We start from the raw sequence: 18,866 nt of genomic DNA on the forward strand, positions 1-18,866 counted from the left end.
TGTCTGTTGTAACAAACATTCTTGGAAGATAGACATACTGTCTCTTTCCAGAGCAGAGGGAAGATGTGTTTTTTGGCCAGGGTGATAAGGACAATTTTTCCCTCTGGGGTGAATGTTGAGTACGTTTGTTAGCAATTCCTTTTAAAAGATTGAGGTTTTCTAAGTTTGGAGTCCCTCAGACATGTTGCAGACTCATTGAATATGTAGTATCTATCTGGGTTGCTCCACATCATCCCATGGGACTTGGGGATAATGTGAACATGAAGCTCATGTTGCCTCCTATTCCATGAGCAATGAAATCCATTACTTTCTGACCAAGGAGTATCATATCTCCCACCAGCATCTATGTATAATAAATTTACTTGTTAGTTTGCAAATTTAAAAAGCTTAGATCCTTCACATTTGACAACTATAACTGATAAAATAGTTATGGGAAGATAGATATGGAGAATACAACTTGACATACTGATGTTTATGCAGACTTATAAGTTATAGAGTCAATATTTGAACCAAGATCTATCTGACTTCCAGACCACCAAAGAAGGCATAAAGGCATTAAAGGAGAGGAATAGGATTAATAAAAGACAGCCAGCCTCAACTGGTCTGCTGTATGCTACCATCTAATAGGTGTGTGATAAGAACTTTTGGAATGATTAGTGTTGTAAAATGTATCAGAGACTGGCACAGGGACTGGTGAGTAGTGAGTAGAGAAGACAAATGGTCTTAGAGGTTAAGAGACTTTGGAATCAAACAGCCTTAGGTTCAAATCTGACACTCTGCGTGACACAGAACAATTTATTTAACCTTTTGGAGCAGTAATTTCTTTATCTCTAAGGCAAGAATAATAGATTCTATCTCACAAGAGTGTCATAGCATTAAACAAGGTGATGTATAGAGCATTTAGCATGAGGCTGCACACAAAGAAAGTAGTCATTAAATGATAGCTCTTATGTTACTAATAAGCCCTCAATAAAGTTTGCATGAGTGATTGATCAATGTCTCTGTGTCAATTTTCCTGCATTTTAACTATCAGATCATTAACTACTAGTATTGCCCTCATAGTTAGCAACATAATCAGGTTTACGAATTCAGATCATTACCTGCACCTCTGCAGCTTTAAGAGCTAAAGGGGACCCTGCTTTTAAGTGTGGTGGGTACTAATAGTTCCTTCCTTGTAACAAAAATATCTTCAGGCTGCAATTTTGAGATAGCATTAAGGCTGAGCACTCACTTTGTACATTGCCACAATGGTATGAGAAATTACAAGGCTGGGGTTTTCCTGGTTATCCATTTGTCTCTTTCCCATCTTGCAAGTGGAACTAGTACTGCTGTTGCCAAGCAACAGTGCAGAGGTGGGAGTGATGGTGCATGTGTAATGTGGCACTCTGGGAGTGAGGGGCTTAGTTCTAGAGCTGATCCAAGGGCACTGAAAAGGAACACTGAAGAGTGTACTTTTTCTCGACAGCTGGACAGTCATGTTATTAATGCAAATCCTCCAATAATTAAAAGAGCTGCTTTCACTGAGCAATCCCATCACCAGTATTCTGTGAACTGTGGAAAATCCCAAGAACCACAGGGCATACTAGCTCTTGAGAGTCGCCATTTGCCATCCCAGTATCTTGGCCAAACACACCGAGTAAATCAGAACTCAAACCCGACTCTAAAGAGGAGTTGGAAATCTTGCTCCCAAACATGCATCCATTCTATGGAGTTAGTTGGAAAATGGTTCTTTCACTGAAGTAATAAAGAAAAGATGTCAAAAAAGGGGATGGGGGGTACAAGGTGAGAATGAGGAACACACAGTTCGGTAACTGGCAATCGTCTGTTTTACGTCATAAAAGAGGGGGAGAAAAGGTTGAGAATGTCTCTTTTACATTAGTAGATGAGGCTTCCCTCATTAATTGTACTCAGGTATAACTAATATGGGATAATTGCATTCAAGCCTACACAGTGTGCTAGGCAGCATTATAAAGCAGTGAAGCACAGACTCATGAACCAGGCTGACTTGGTTTGGGTCCCAGCTCTCCCACTTATTGATGGAGTGATTTTGGAAGATCACTTCACCTCTCTGTGTCTCACTTTTTTGTACATATAAAATGTGAATAATTATAGTACCTATCTCTTAGGACTCTTGTAAAGATTAAATGAGTTAATACATATAAACAATTTAAACTGAAGTGAGTATATTAAGTAAATGCTAGCCATTATTAATGCAATAGCACAAATTTTATTAAGTAACCTTATCTTATTCCTCTTTTTATTTTTATTGTCCAAAAACTATCTCCAGCCTTTAGATGGTACTTGACAAATCTTTGTCAAATAAGCTCTAAAAATTAAATTACCTCACTTTAGTTCAATAAATTTTTAAAACTGACTAATGAAAATATAATTCCAAGGAATAACATCAGGAATTTACAGAGTAGGTTCACATGTCTTTTTACTTGCCTAATCCCTCAAAATATAGTTTTAAGAATGTTAAACTCAAAATTAGGAGCTAATGTTGGCTTCTATGTTACATTTTCTTCTTCATAGATGGATATCTCTACCTCCTAGAGGCAGCAATAGTGTCCTGGAGTTCAATTTGGATTTTTAAAATATTGTGCCCTTGTCTTGTATTGAGCTTTAATAGAAAAATGATCTAATCACAATGGGAAGTAAGAAAAAAAGCTTTGATAAACTATGGCAACCCTATGCCCTAGAAAAAGCCCAGAGCCCCAAATGAGTTTTACCCTGGTGTCTCACTTGGACAAATAGTTTTAATTCTTGGTGCATTGGTTTCTTCATCTTTAAAATGTAAGTCATAATCTGATCTCTTCATATTTATCAAATGAGACCATTTACCTCAATGTAATATAATGTGAGAGCTTCTTGAGAAAATTTTAGTCCTAGAAAATGTCTCATTTTGAAATACACCTTTTATTTATTTATTTCAGAGTTTTATATATCCAATTAAAAGGAGTAGGTAATAGAACCACACTTCCAGTTTAAAATGGAAGTGATTAATGGAACCTTCCTTTCCCCAGGTTTCACCTGCTTCCAGGTTCAAAAGGGTGTTGAAATAACAAATGGAATCTATCCAAGGATTAATATGACTGGAGCCCAGCCTTTCCAACTTTCTGTTCCATTTACACAGACCCCAAAAGTCACATCTTCTCCTGAAGGAAGCCCCTTTCAGGCTCCCTCTTACCTTGCACCAACACCTGCCCCCATCACTACTGATTCTTCTGTGGTGGGGTCCCTAGTCATTGTGTTAATATTTTTTTCCTTCAGTTGTCTAATATTACTCTAGAACAACAACAACAACAACAATAAAAGGCACACATGGTTAATGCCAGCATATGATCATAGTTTGAAAATGTGTCTGATGGTGCAAAACATTGTCAGGCAAAAATCAAATAAGTAAAACAAATAAGCAGAAAATCCTACAAGAGGCTTGTCTTAACTCCTAAGACTAACTCTGTCCCTCTGGTATGCCATTTATCTTGAAAATAGCTTTGAGGTCTGAAACTGTTAGAAGACTTGATCTTATCTTTCTCTATTTCTTTCTCCTATTTTTTTTTCATTTTCCATCATCATGCCACTTAAGAACTTAAGAGGAATGGTGAAAAGACAAGAAGCAGTGATTTATAGGATATAATTTTTTTCCTCAGTGCAAGCACCAGAATGTTGAAAAATAAGATGCTCACTAATGAACTGGATGAAATTGATATTCTTAAATCAACTATTGAACCAAGAATTTAATCTAGTTCTTTTGACCACCTTAACCCAGAGATGCAAGAATGCACCACTTTATAGCTGAAAGCAGATGGCATGTGTGTTTTGATGGAGCTAGATGGAAATCTTGGCCACAATTCTACCTGCGGGTATTAAACTGGGTAAATTAGTTCAGCTCCCTGGTTTCAGTTTCCTCATCTCTAAATCAAGAATAATAGCACTTATTTCAGAAGGACTTGTGAGGCTTAAATATATATAGAGATTTTGGAATAGCTGTGTCTTTCCACTATAAAGTTGGGATCACATAAGCTTTAGAGATAAGGCACAGGTATGTTAGTTTAAAGGTTCCCTTGAACTTCACAAAACATGGAACTGTTGTGGAAAACTGTGTTTGGTTCTCCCCCAGATCCTCTGAGATACCATGTGAAATACATCTCAGAAGTATTTCACCAGAAGGTTGAAAAGCTAGAACTTTTATCCATTGGTTTCCATCCCCCCATTAGTTGACAGTTGCTTCCTGGAACAGTCCTGGGGCTGTGCACTTCCAGGTTGTGCCCTCTTGTTCACAGAAGAACACCATCATCAGGAAAAGAGGGAAAAAATGGGCACTTGGGGTGCTTGCTTACAGTATGCTGAAACTTTTTTTTAATCACATTATAATTAACATACAATGTTCTGTTAGTTTCCCTTGTACAATGTAGTGATTCAACAATTCTATGCATTACTCATTGATCACTATAATGAGTGTAGTCACCATCTGTCACCATACATCAGTATAACAATATCATTAACTATATTCCCTGTGCTGTACTCTTTTGTTCATTGTTCTGTCCTTACTGCCTAGAATATTATCTGGAATTTAGTAGGTGTTTAATTAATATCTATTGAGTTAAGTTAATCATGTTTAGTTAAGTATAGAGTTGGGATTTCTCCCCAGGTTTTCTGATTTCCAACCTAGCATAGTACCATCTTGCCAATATAGTAAATGCTATTGATAGTCTGCCCCACATACCCTTATCTCACTGAATTTACACATCAAAACAGTTGATAAATAAAAGACAATAGAGTCTTCAGTGACAGAGAGCTAGGGTTAAGGTTAGGGTTAGGGTTAGAGTTAGACAGAAAGGGATAAGAGTAAAGACTGCCCCTAAATATACTTAACATCTATGCTTTAGCCAGAACACTGAAAAAGTCCACCAGCATCTGATGGTACTCAGCAAACTAAGGATAGACCATGCCAAATACCAGAGGCCTCCCTACTACTGACATAGAACCAGTTACTTGCACAACCCCAAGTCCTACCTTATACATTCCACCTGCTTCAAATCTGAAGGAAGAAGAGAACTGTAAGAACAAGACTATCAATCTTACCCTTTGTCTAGCCCTTAAATCCATAATCTAACAAGCCCTGATGGAGAAAAAAGCTTTAAATTAGACATGACAATAAGAGTTTTGTTGGATTGGGCTGAATTTTAATAACATTACTGAAAAATTGCCATAAAATTATATAAAATACCAAACTGACCTCAAGATATATAAAGAAGAATTTAGTATAGCACAGTGAAATCAATGGCTAGAAATATATAATGCCATTTCATGTTTACATATAACTTTTGTGGACTGACTTGTGTCCCTCTAAAATTAGTAGGTTGAAGCCTGACCTACAATGTAGATTTGGAAATGGGGCCTTTGGAAGACAATCAGATTTAGATGAAGTTATGAAAGCAGGGTCTTCATGAAGGTGTCAGTGCTCTCGTAAGAAGAGACCTGAGAGAGCCTGTTCTCTTTTGCTTGGTCTCTCCTTGCTATGTGAGGACCCAGATAGAAGGTGGTTATCTCCAAGCCAAGAAGAGAGCTCTCACAGCAATCAGCCATGCTGACACTTTGATCTTGAACATCTAGTCTCCAGAAGTGAGAGAAAACAAAGATATGTTGTTTAAGTCACCCAGTCTGTGGTATTTTGTAATGATGACCCAAGCTAAGACAGTATCAAAGTGTAAACCTCAATAAACCCCTTACACTCTCAGCAAGAATTCCAAGTAGTAATTTCAAGCTCCAGTAATAGTTCTAACACTAGCACCTTCTTCTAACATACCTCTTTGCTTCTCAAAAGTAGTCTTTAAATACCATCTTTCCACTAAATTAAATCCTAACTCTTCCTTTCTGGTATTTCCCAATATGACCCCAAGTCACCCTTTCAGCTTTATTCATATTCTCCTCTGTGCATGCTCCAAGCTCCACTTGCCCCTTTCCAACCTGTGCTTCCCAATCCCCATGTGTATTACTTTGTTGAGCTGACATTAAAAACTAACATAAACTGGATGGTCAAAATAACAGAAATGTATTATCTCAGTTTTGGAGGCTAGAAGTCCATAGTCAAGGTGTCAGCAAGATAGATTCCTTCTGATGGATGTGAGGGAGCCATCTGTCACAGGTCTCTCTATATGGACTGCAGATGGCCAACTTCTCACATCATCTTCCCTCTATGTCTCTGTGTATGCAAATTTCACCTTTTTATAAGGTCAGCAGTCATGTTGGATTAGGGCCCATACCAATGACGTCATTTTTAATCAATTATGATTAAAAAGTCTGAAAAGACACTATCTCCACATAAGGTCACATTCTAAGGTAAATGGGTAAGACTTCAACATATGTATTTGTGGAGGTAGAGGGGGACACAGTTTAAGCCTAAACACTATTTTTACTTACTCCTCACTGTTCCCCAAACTCCTTTTCTCTATTTTCCTTTCATGACTTTGAAATCATATCATTCGTTCAATGCAACCTTCTACATACAATCTGTTTTCTCCTGATCTCCCCTGCCTCCCAACTACATATACTCTCTCCCTTCATATCCATTATACTTAGCTTTTATTTTTCTCATGACATTTACCTCCTACTTCACATCACATACAATGTGTACTTTTTTCCTTCCTTTAATAGACAGTGGAGAACCTAATGGACGGTCTAACTCTGACCTGATGCAGTACCAAATGCAGGTCTTAATATCTGGGAATTGATAGGAGAGTATTTGTGTATGTGGCTATTCATTTGATCAAACAATTGGAGCAAACAGTCTAAACTGCTATGGTTGTAACTCATTTCTATATGAATCTTTAGTACTGGGCACAATGCCTGGCACAGAAGCATGACTTATTAAAGTGAATGATTTTTCTAGAATAGTATATGTCATGGAGATGGGAGGGAAGCAGCTAATGGAAAAGGTCAACAAAGCTAAATGCTTGTTGCATAAGGCCTGCCAGCAAATCATTGTCATGTCTCTCTGGACTATAGATGTGGACTGTCAGTCTTGGATGAAATGAGCTCTTTTCAGAAAAAGCATCCACAGGGATCTCTTTGACTGACAGAACGTCACAGGAAGTGAGGACTATACCTCTGTGCTTGTTCTTTTAAGTTTCACGTTGGCCCATATAGAGTGAAAGAATAAAATGACCAGGAAAAAATGATTTCATAGCAGGATATCTTGACCTGTCTATAAGAAGGCCATTGGGAATAATGGCATCAATGAAGAGAATGATGAAGAGAAATAAAGTCCATTAACTGTAGTGGTTCTGGAAAGTCATAGGGAAGACAAAATTCCTGTTTGCTGGGCCTAGTGTATATCTTTGTATATGCATACCACTTTGCATTCCCTTTGTGGTTTCAGATGGAGCTGCAGTGGTTAGGTAGTGGTGGAAGCTGAGATGCAGAGGGGCTGAGCAGGGTGGTAATATAGGTTTTATAATTTTTTTTTTAGATGTAATAGGCCAGCAGACTGGGAGATAGTTGCCAGTGAATAAAGCTATTATACTGACAGATCCCAAGAGGAGAGGGCATGACACGCCATGGGCTGGGGGTACCTGAGGAAACACTGATTTCAGTTGGGAGGCAGCAGAGAGGGAGAAACCATAGCAAGAGCCTCTATTGTGGTTTCTGTGGGAAGGAACAGGCAAGGCAAGTGCAACAGGTTTAGGATTGGCCAGTTTGAATAATATCAGTGGGCTCTGGGACATAGGTGCTGTCGTCCCTGGTTGTCTGGTATCTGGCCCTGGGGTGACTTGACACGTTATAGAGAGACTCCAATAAAGGAGGTGGCTGGGGTGTAGACTAGATTCATTGGCTTGCATTTTTAAAGTGTGCTCAGTGGGTGAACATTTGCTTTCCCTAGGAATAGGCTAGCCCAGGGAGCACGGTCCTTCCAGGGTCAGCATGGCCTCAGAAGTCAAAGCCTCAGAATACAGAAAATAAAATAAATGGTTCATATAAACTGTCAGGTGCTGAGCCACCTCCACCCTTTCAAACACAACATCTAAAATATGAATTCCATCGACCTGCAGTGTTTCCCTTAATTCCCAAAACCGACCTTTCTCAACAGGTCTTCATTTTCCTATCTGGTAAATGAGAAATTGCAAGGCTTACAAAGCTTTTTCCAAGTTCACACACTCAAAATGCTAGACAAAGTCCTTCATTTCAAGAGTAAAGATAATTTTGTTTTCCATCTTACATTATTATGGTCACTCTGCTTGCTGAGTTCTGAGGGGCTTTTAATATCAAGCCTGTGTGAACACATGTGTAACAAAGTCTTGGGAACCATGACTTGGCCAACAATTAATGGCTATCTTAAGATCTCTATGCCACTAGGACAGAGGCTTCTGGAGCCTGAGTCAGTAGATTTAAATTTGTTTGTTTGTTTGTTTGTTTGTTTTTAATTCCAGCCTCAAAGACTTTAAGTAGGTACTTTGTAATGATCCTGGGCATAATTGATACTCCTTCTTTCCCACCAGCATTTGGCCACCGAAAGCTATTACGTTCAAACACCAGCAGCTTCCATGTTTCACTAACCTTTGGTTTTACTTCCATCATTAGTAATTACAAGGGCGAGTTCCAGCAATCTTGCAGATGAGGTTGGCTTTCTCTCCACCCTCACCTCTTACAAGGATCAAATATTGACAAGGTGAAGCAAGGGAAACACTTGAAGGTCTCTGAATGGCCCTGGATAATCCATAATGGAGTTACACAGATCTGAGTGTATACATTTTCTATTTATCCACCGTTTCCATAGGGGACACAGAGACTTTCAAGCAAACTGTAAGAAATTTTAGGATGAATTTCTGTGCTTAGTAGCCCAAGCCATTATCTTTCTAAAAGGTTTGTTTAGCATTACTATTTGTAAAATCCAAAAGGTGTCACAGATACAGAAAGGAGAGGAGGCAAGGTAGGATTACGAATGAAAGGACTTTCAGGTGCCTCCAGGTAGAACACTTTACACTGTTATGAAATTTTTATTTCTTTAAGGGAAGACCACCACATCTCAATTTTGTGCAAGTGTTATACAGCCACAGGACACTCAGTTTAAAGAGACATCAAAGGCTGGGAGACTGTAGATAATATTAGTAACTAGTGAAGACTTTAGGATCAGAGTTCTAGGCTCTAGTCCAAACTCTTGTTACACTTTTTAGCCATGTGACCTCAGGCAAGTTTTATTAGTGAGGCTCAGTTGACTCAGGTGTCAAATGGGAATCATACTTTCCCATGGCTAATTTGAGAATTAAATGAATGAATGTATGTAAGGAGCTTCGTTCACTGACTTGGATAAATTAAGCACTCAATAAAATTTTAGCTGTTGATGTATATAGAGCTTTCTATTGGGGACCAATAAGAATGATTTTTGTTTCTTCATTTTGTATGCATTGTTTTGTTTTTAGAGTCTCAATGCTCTTCGGGATTATCATAAAAGAATCTTCTTTGGTTCAACTCCATCATGCTACACAAATGTAAACTAGGATGCATGATGCAAAGTCCCTTTAGGTACCATTGAGAACCTATAGCTAAAACAAAGATGCAAATGTTGGTTTGGTAGAGACTAACTTTTTGACACAGCATTAAGTCTAAAAGTTGATCAATCCTTAAGCTAATACTTTAGAGCAGAAAAGTACAGATACTTAAAAGGAACAAAACTCTGAATGGTGTCATAGTCACCTACTGCACACTTTACTTGGAGAAATGTTCTCTATTAAGTAAGATGATATTATGATTTGAACATGTCTTTGCAGTATGTGGGATATATATGATAACAACACTATATTTGCCATTTTTAGAGAAAAATATTTCATTCATTCACACTGTAGCTCTGCAGAGTTGTGGCTAAAACAACTCTGTGATGTTTGCAAGGTGAAGGATTCCTTTACTGGCTCTGTAATTGGCAAGACACTGAGGAGAAATACCTTATGGTTGTTCAGTGAAGCTCTTCCATACTAGTGCTTTGGAAATTTCAAACTATGCAAAGTTTTCCTTCAGGCCAACACTCACATTGGTCTCTTTCTATATTTTCTAGTCAAACTATATAATAAGTAAAACTACAGTTTTTCTACAGCCTAAGGATGCGCTTAATGGTGTTGCATAGGAAGGACAATGAAACCCATGTTTCAGTGTGGACTCCAACAAAGATCTTACGCTTTCTAAAAATAGACTTAAAACTTCCAAAGCTAGAGCATTGAACAAACAAGGGAAACACTATTTTCAGAAGAGTAAATAAAATAAGAGCCACATGTTTACTGGGGACAATTGGGAGAGGAGTGGTTGGAAGAAATGTTTCAATAGTAGAACAACTGGAGTATTGTGTACAGAAATTGTAAGAATTAAGTGTCATAATACAAGAAATTCACAGATCAAAGTTGAAACTTTCCCCCTTCTCTCAAGAAAAGAACATGAATCACAAAGAAAAAATCTTGATAAAAGGTTTTTTAGCAGTTTCTAATAAAAGAACTAGACATGTATATTGGTTAATACATATAATTATATATCGATTACATATTGGTTATTAACTAATCACGTAGGAAAATTTGTAACATTTTCATTCCAAAGTACATATGTTTTCAACAAAAGCCTTCATACTGGGTCTTCATAAGTCCCAAGGTAAAGAGCTCAGGATTTCATTATCATCAATCATGTAAAGTGAGTAACTCTCTGAGTTAATCTTTAATATTCAATCCTGAATGAATAAAGGCATATAAATAGCCCATCCAGTCACAGTTTATTTTTAAAGGTTTTACTTCTGCTAAATACTATTCCAATGAATAGGAACCCAGGAATAGTTGTTGACATAAACAGCACCAAGAATATATTTTTGCTTATATGTAAATTCTAATCTAAGTCTGGATGGAGGAACATCTTGATCAATCACTTGTGGTTAAGCAGGGCTGAGACTAAATGATAGCAATGAACTCACACCGAGCAAGAAGAGACCTGTCACGACATTGGCCAATCTATTTCAACAGTGGTCTTCAGTTAACTTTATGCATCTCTCTTACCTTTGGCAAGACCATTTGTAGGACTGGGGTGAGTTTCAAGGGAGATAGCTGAAATAAGGCTCTTATTCAAAATGGTCTTAAATCAATGTCAAATGGGAATCATACTTGATGAGCCCATGACCAGAAATTATGCTACCTGTTAACCTCTGATGCAAATCAGAAAGTTGTAGGGAGATACCTAAAGAAAGGTAAACAGAATTGAGGTAGGGAGATGTAATGGGTAGCATATTTGGAAGAAATAGCAGGTAATGAGAAGCAGAAATGGAGGAACTAAATTATATGTATATTAGACTATTAGAATCTCACTTATACTCTGCATAATGATATCTAGTTCTCTGTGGCACCTTTTGTATGGATGCTGGAATTATTTCATGCTTTTCTTAATTGTTTGTGCAGCCCTAGCAAAACAAACAAACAAAATAGGAACCATCATAATTTTTGGTCCTGCCTGTGTGGACTCACATCGTTTGTCCCTGCCAAAATCCCCAATCTCACCTCCTACTGTTACTATCCAGACATGCCCACTCTTGTCACAGAATATACACAGTATTCCAACTTGTTCCTGTCCCTATTCATTATTCATGTTTTAGCTCATTTCTCCACTGAGTCTCCTCTGAAGCACTGAACTACAATGCCTTCACCTTCATAGGTATTAGGCAGGCTTTAATCAGAAGTGAACCAAATACATATGGTATATATACACACACATGCACACATACATGCATATATGCATATACATACATGTTGGTGCTTTACATGTCATAAATATGTATGCATTCATACACACATATGGAGGTACATATACACACAGGGAGGTTTACACAATTGTAGGGCAAGCTAACGAAGCCTGGGAAGGCAGTGAAGAAGGGAAGATTCACGAGGAAGGGAAAGCAATCGCAGTCCCACAGAATGCTTGGAGTACTTGGTTATTAGGAATGCCCAGTCTTGGGATCCCTGGGTGGCTCAGCAGCTAGCGCCTGCCTTTGGCCCAGGGTGCGATCCTGGAGACCCAGATGGAGTCCCACGTTGGGCTCCCTGCATGGAGCCTGCTTCTCCATCCTCCTGTGTCTCTGCCTCTCTCTCTTTCTCTATGTCTATCATGAATAAATAAATAAATAAATAAATAAATAAATAAATAAATACCCAGTCTCGATGAATGGATAAAGGAATGTGTACACACATACACAATGGAATATTACTCAACCATAACAAAGAATGAAAGCTTGCCAAAAAAAAACCAAAAAAACAAAAACAAAAACAAAAAAGCAAACAAACAAACAAACAAAAAATAAAACAAAAAAAAGAAAGCTTGCCATTTGCTACAACATGGATGGAGCTAGAGAGTATCATGCTAAGTGAAATAAGTCAGAGAAAGACAAATACCATATGATTTCACTCATCTGGGGAATATAAGAAACAAAACAAATGATCATGGGGTAAAAAAGAGGGAAACAAACCAAGAAACAGACTCTTAACTCTAGATAATGAACTGATTGTTACCAGAGGTGAGAGAAGTTGGGGGTATGGATTGAAATAGGGGATGGGGATTAAGGAGGGCATTTGATGTGATGAGCACGAGGTGTCATGTGTCTGTGTTGATCACTAAATTGTACAGCTGAAATTTATATTATACCGTATGTTAACTAACTGGAATTTAAATACAAACTTAAAAAATAATGTTCAATCTTTTTTTCAAGGTCTTCCACCTGACTAAGTCACATTCATCTAGTAAAATCTTTCTTTTGATTATCTAAAAAATTTAACTAATTTAGAACTTTGTATCTCATTGATAAAACCTCTTCACAGAAACATTAAAACTAGTGTTTGATTAACTGAGAAAAGGCATGATGCATGCTTATTTCCCACTCCCTAATTCTCCTGAGATAATATTCCTTGGAGTCAAACCTAACTGGAAACAGCAGAAGGAGAATTCTGGGGAAGGTGGTACAGTCCAACAAAGCTGATGAGTCAGAAAGCCGTATCATAGCTCTCAGTACTTTCCTTTCACTGCACTTAATCCAGAATCAAATTCCATTTGTACCAGCCTTCCCGGGGAAACTCTGTGTTCTCTGAAGGCAAGAACCATATCCGTGTCCTGTATCATAATATCCCTAACTACCACCACAGTGCCTGCACAGAACATAAGTCAACAAATATCTGAGGAATGAATGAATGAATGAATGAATGAACAATTGAATGAATTAATACATGTCATTATATGAGTGTAGCCAGCAACCATTTTGTCAAGCCAACACAAACCTAACTACCACCACAGGGGCCTTGGAGGTCATCCACATGAGAGAAATAATCTCCTATGTAATAAGTGGATACATAAATATAAAGCTACATCCATTTTAGTTCATTTCTTTTTCATCTGGTCTCCCATACCAGCAAGGTTCTTTGCAGTGTGCAAACCACAAGATTTTTAGAAGCAAAAATGGTTTTAAGAGCTTTAATTCATTTGACCAATATTTACAGGGCATCCAGTTCACTCCAGAACTGTGTTAGGGACTTGAGAAACAAAGATGACATAGGACAGGAGCCCTACCCTTAGGTTGCTCACAGCATGGTCAAGAACAGTAAGCAGGTCAGAATGTATATTATAGGGCTACAGGAACATGCTGGATGTCTATTCAGGGCACAGCAGAGGGGAGATAGAGTTATGATTTTTTTCTGCTGAGAAGTCCGAGAACATGGCACGGAAGTGACATCTCAAAAGCTACTTCACACTAATTTGATGGACAAGGGTGGCAAAGGTGCTGCAGTAGAGAGAATAGTACATTAAGATATTTGGGGAGGGCAGGGATTTCATTGTGTCTACAGAGTGTGTATGAGCAGATGAGTCAGGGCTGGTTAAACTAGAGGCAAAGTCAAGTCACAGAAGCTTCTAATGAGCCCTCCCATATAATGATGGGCAGAAGAATCTCTGATCCTAACTGTCCTTTTATTATGCACACCTACAGCACTCCCAATCTTTCATGGAACCTCCTTTGACTGCAGGCTAGGTCTTCATTTTTTTTCCCAACAAATCACCCAAAGATGTCATGCTCAACCTTCCTCCTAATCCCAGGGACCCACAAGTCACTATTCACATGCTGCAGGTGCAGAACCCTGAGCACACAGGGCAGGGTCAGGAGGATGTGATTAATTTTTATTAAATAAGTAAGTACAGAATCTATGAATAAATATTATCAACTATGCTTTGATCAAAGTAGCTCTTGTTGCTAAAATGTCTCCTGCCATCCTAAACAAACACCTTAGCTAATCCAAGTGTTTTCAACATCAATTTTAACATTATGGATCAAGTTATTCTTTGTTGTGAAGGCTGCCTTGAATATTATTATAGGATGTTTATCAGTATTTCTGGCTTCCACTCACTAGGTCACTAGTACTCCACTCCCAGAATTATGAAAACCAAAAATGTCTCCTGGCATTGCTAAATATTTCCTCTGGAGAAAAATTATCCATGGTGGAAAACCACTAACCTAATTCCATATTTTGGCTAGTGTATTTTATATATACCATTGGTCTCTTCTTACCAGTGTGATAGTTTTTATAGAGCTTCTAATATTTTTTCCATAGTCATAGATGATATTAATTAAATGCTTTTTTATAGGCACACTATGAAGGCTTTTCTGCTATGAGCACCATTTCACAGAGAAGAAATGTAAGTTCATGGAAGCTAAAGCTTTTCCCACAGAGTGGGTCTAGAATTTGAATCCAAGCCACCTGACTCCAAAGTCAGTCCCTAAGTCACTCTGAAACATTATCTCACAGGCAAGAAAAAGCCTAGCCTCCTAGAAGATAGTTGTGTAAGGACTCCAGGGAATAGCAGACATATCAGCCAGCATAGTAAACTTGCTAAAACTCGGTCTTTCCAACTCACTTTCCCAAACAGAATCCCTAAGATATTCAATGATTTGCCCACTTGAATATCAAGTGTGGAGATAAAAGGAGTAGAGATCAACTCAAGGATTCATATAATGAAATGGCTACTTTGATAGCTAATCCAAAGCCAGGCTATGCTGTGTCCATTGTTTCTGGAGGGTTCTGCATGTGCATCATCATAACACATCATACATTATATCACCAATGTATCCTGCCTTAAATGCCTATTCTATTAGACTGGGGGTATCTTCAGAGCAAAAATAGTTTCACTCAACTCTTTTGCAAAGAGCATTTTTCCATTCACATATTAAGAACTTAATCTAAGATGACTGATTGGAAAAATGGTTGGACGGACGGATGGATGGATGGATGGATGGATGGATGGACAGATGTCAGACGGATGGACTAATGAATCTTAGATATCGAGAAAATTGTAAACATGCAGGTTGGGAGTTATAAGTGACTTCTAGCAGCCCAGGTACAAATGAAAGCCTGTCAAGTTAACCACTTACAGAAAGTGTTTTCTGTTATCCAGACAGGAAGCCGCTGGGAGCAAAGTACATAGATTTAATGCAGCAAATAAAGTAAGAAAAAATTGGCCCTGAATCAATAAAAATTGTCTGTCCTCTCTTTTCAGTTTTATAATCCAGGCCGTGGCTGACCCAAACCACCCTACTCAATTCCACCCCCATTTAGGACTATTACCTGCCTTGTTAAATATTCAGGGGCACTGCCCCTCCGGAAAGGGTGCAAGCACTTTAGCACCACTAATCGATCCACAGCGCCTCTGTGCAAGCAGCCTGTTAAAGGAGATTACAAAACACAGCTCCGGGTTTGACAAGTTTCCCAGACTTGGGGTTTGGCAGCTGGAGACAATCAGGCAGGCTTCTCTGTCCCCACCACCCACAGCTCTGGACACAGAGAATTGCTTCTCTATTCCCAGGATGAATTACTGACTTGGAAGATTTCCCAATGCAACCTTGTTTTCACAACTTCTATTTTTGTCTCCGAAGATGATCTTTAGAATCTTCTTTTGTCAGACATTCTGGGGCCCAGAGGTACACTCAGACTCGATGAAGCAGCTAAAGCTCAAAGAGGGGAAATGACTTGCCCAAGATCCCTAGGGGAGGTAGCTGGGGCGCTAAGATTAGCTTGGGAAATGTTGATGGACTGAATGCACTGGTTGGACTAAGATAATAATGGGTTGGAACCCCATGAACCCAGAGGAAGCTCTCTAGAGACACTGAACAAGTAGACTGGAGCCAGGTTGGGGAATCTTTTCATTGACCATGGTAGCTATTCAGGGTGATTGAAATTATATTCAGTCATTGATTCATGCACCTACTAAATATTACTATATGCTTTCAGTGACCTAAGAATTGAGCAAGTTTCTGGTGATAAAGGATGGAGCAGTCAGACAAGAAGACAGCAAATAGGCTAGCAGAAAATCTAGATAATGGAATATAGTATTATACAGTCAGTAGATCATTTATAATGATGTTATATGTGATATTATATGATATATATTGTTTTAGTTTGCTCGGCTTGCCACAACAAAATACCATATACTGGGTGGCTTAAGCAGCAGAAATTTATTTTATCATGGTTCTGGAAACTAAAAGTCTGAGATTAGGATGTCAGTGTGGTCGAGTTCTAGTGAGAACCCTCTTCCTGGCTTGCAGGCAGCTACCTTTTCACTGTGTCCTCAACAGTAGAGAGATCTCTGTCATTTCTTCTTATAAGGCCACTATCAGTTTTCCCCATCATGGGGAAACCACTTCATGACCTTATCTCCCAAAGGCTACACCTCCAAGTACTATCACACTAGAGGGAAGGGCTTCAACATATGAAGGGGAGCATAAGTCAGTCCATACCTATGACCAACTATGATATACGGTATGGAATGATATGACATAAAAATACAGGCTAAGAACTGAAAAAGGAAGGAAAGGGCAGGAGAAAGCTTCTTGCAGGTAGTAACATCTAAAGCCAAGTGTGTTGTCAAGTTTAAAGGGAAAACACAGAACCAGAGACCATAGATTGGGGCAAAAGGCCCTGGGTCAATAAGGGAGTAGTTTAGTGGGCAAGGAGAAAGGCAGGAAAGTCCAGCTGCTGAGCTCAGGCAATGGAGGCAGATAGACTTCAGGCACCTACAGGACCATGGATACATCATTCAAACCTTCTAAGTCTTGATTTCCACAATTATAAACTATGGAGAACAAAAGCAGCTAACTTGGCAGGTAGTTGTGCAGATTGTCATGAGGTAATCCTCCAAAAGAGCTTAGCCTGAGGCTGGCATATTGTGTTTAATAAACGGGAATTATGATTATTGAAGAATTGATAATACTCCACCAGCACAGCCTGTTGGCTCTGCCTTCAGGAGGCATCTTGCCTCCAAACACCTGACAATCTCCAACAATTTGTGTGGCCTGGGTGGACTGTTTAAAACTCTCTATGCCTCAGTTTTTTCATCTGTAAAATGGATACGTTATTAATGTCTACCTCTCAGAGCTGTTGGAAGTACTTACAAATTAACATACACGTAAAGGGCTTTAAAAGATGCCGAGGCTTCAGCCCGTGGTGAGTGCTAAGTAAGTGGTCCTTACTGTTTTCATCTTTTGTTTGGAATGCTGGGGTAGCAGGCTCTTCTTTGTTTTCTCTACTCCTACCCCTTTTCCTTGCATCTCTCCACAGAGTAGCCAGAGTAAGGCATTCAAAAAATAAATTATGTCAGCCTCCGATGTATTACCATCTCACTCCACAAAAGCAAAGGTTTCACATTGGCCTGGATCCCCTTATCACTCAGACCTTACTTCCCACTGCCCTGCTCATTCACACTGCCTCTGCCTCCCCAGTCTGACATGCTGTTCCTCTGACGTAGCATGTCGGTGTGTTTTTACTTTCTGTTCTCTCTGCCCGAATGTTCTTTCCCAGGTATGTTTAAGAACTGCCCATTCAACTCCATGCAGGACCCTGTTTAAATATCTCGTTAGCCTGAAGACCTCTCCTGCACAATTCACCCAAGGAGCCAAGGACGCCCAGCACATTCTACCACCCTGACCCTTCTTGATTTTCCTTCTTATCTGACATATTATAAATTTATACTGGTGATTGCTTATTGCCAGTTGTCACAACAGAATGGCAGCTCCATGAAGGCAGGGATCTGGCTTGTTCACTGGCAGCAATTAATGCACTAGATACATGGAAGGTGCTTAGTAAATATTTTTCAGTGATAAATGAGTAAAATGGTTATGGCCAGGTGTCCTCTCTGATTGAACACTGACCATCCGTCCAGGATAGGGGTGGCCCCTCTGGCTGCGAGGCACCTGGACTGCCGTCCTAAATGAAAGACTCAGGAGCCTTGAGTCCCCGATTTCCAGTCTAGTGTCTTTTCCAGGAACAGCCTGGAAAATCTGCCTGAATAGTTCTCAGTGGCAGAAGGCAAGCAATCTTCATTATTTAGCAATTCTAAGCATTACCTTAATGACCTGGTAAATCATCCTGAAAATCTGAAGGTCTCTAAAATATGGTGATTCTGAGAAACGGCTGACTCAGGCAGTCTCCACAGGGAAGTTGTTAGTGATCAGTTTGGATGGGCTTTTTGCAGGTACTTTTATGTTCTACTTAGGTGAGGTGCAAAGGAATGAAGTATAGTTCTCCCACCTTTTATTTTTTCCTTTTTTCTTTCTTTCATTCTTTCTCCTGCCTTCTATGCAGTAGAGTACAATCTGTTCAGTCAAGACAATGCTGTAAATCCTGCTGTGTGTGTGTGTGTGTGTGTGTGTGTGTGTGTGTAGCTTCTGTGGCATTATTTTAACCAGAAATCTCAGTTAAGTGGGGTCAGAAAGCTATTTTGATATTCATATCCAATATCACTGGAGCCATTTCTCAAAACAAGTTGGCTTCCTACAGTTTTTCTTCCTTCCTTCCTTCCTTCCTTCCTTCCTTCCTTCC

At 39.1% G+C, this 18,866-nt stretch overlaps 1 long non-coding RNA gene across 6 annotated transcripts in view; it reads right to left on the bottom strand.

The window, feature by feature from the left end:
- Window positions 1-18,866, bottom strand: part of LOC140621086 (uncharacterized) — a 94,944-nt gene that overhangs the window by 36,322 nt on the left and 39,756 nt on the right. The window lies entirely within an intron of this gene.

Source organism: Canis lupus, chromosome 2, assembly GCF_048164855.1.
Source record: "Canis lupus baileyi chromosome 2, mCanLup2.hap1, whole genome shotgun sequence".
Taxonomy (NCBI): Eukaryota; Metazoa; Chordata; class Mammalia; order Carnivora; family Canidae; genus Canis; species Canis lupus.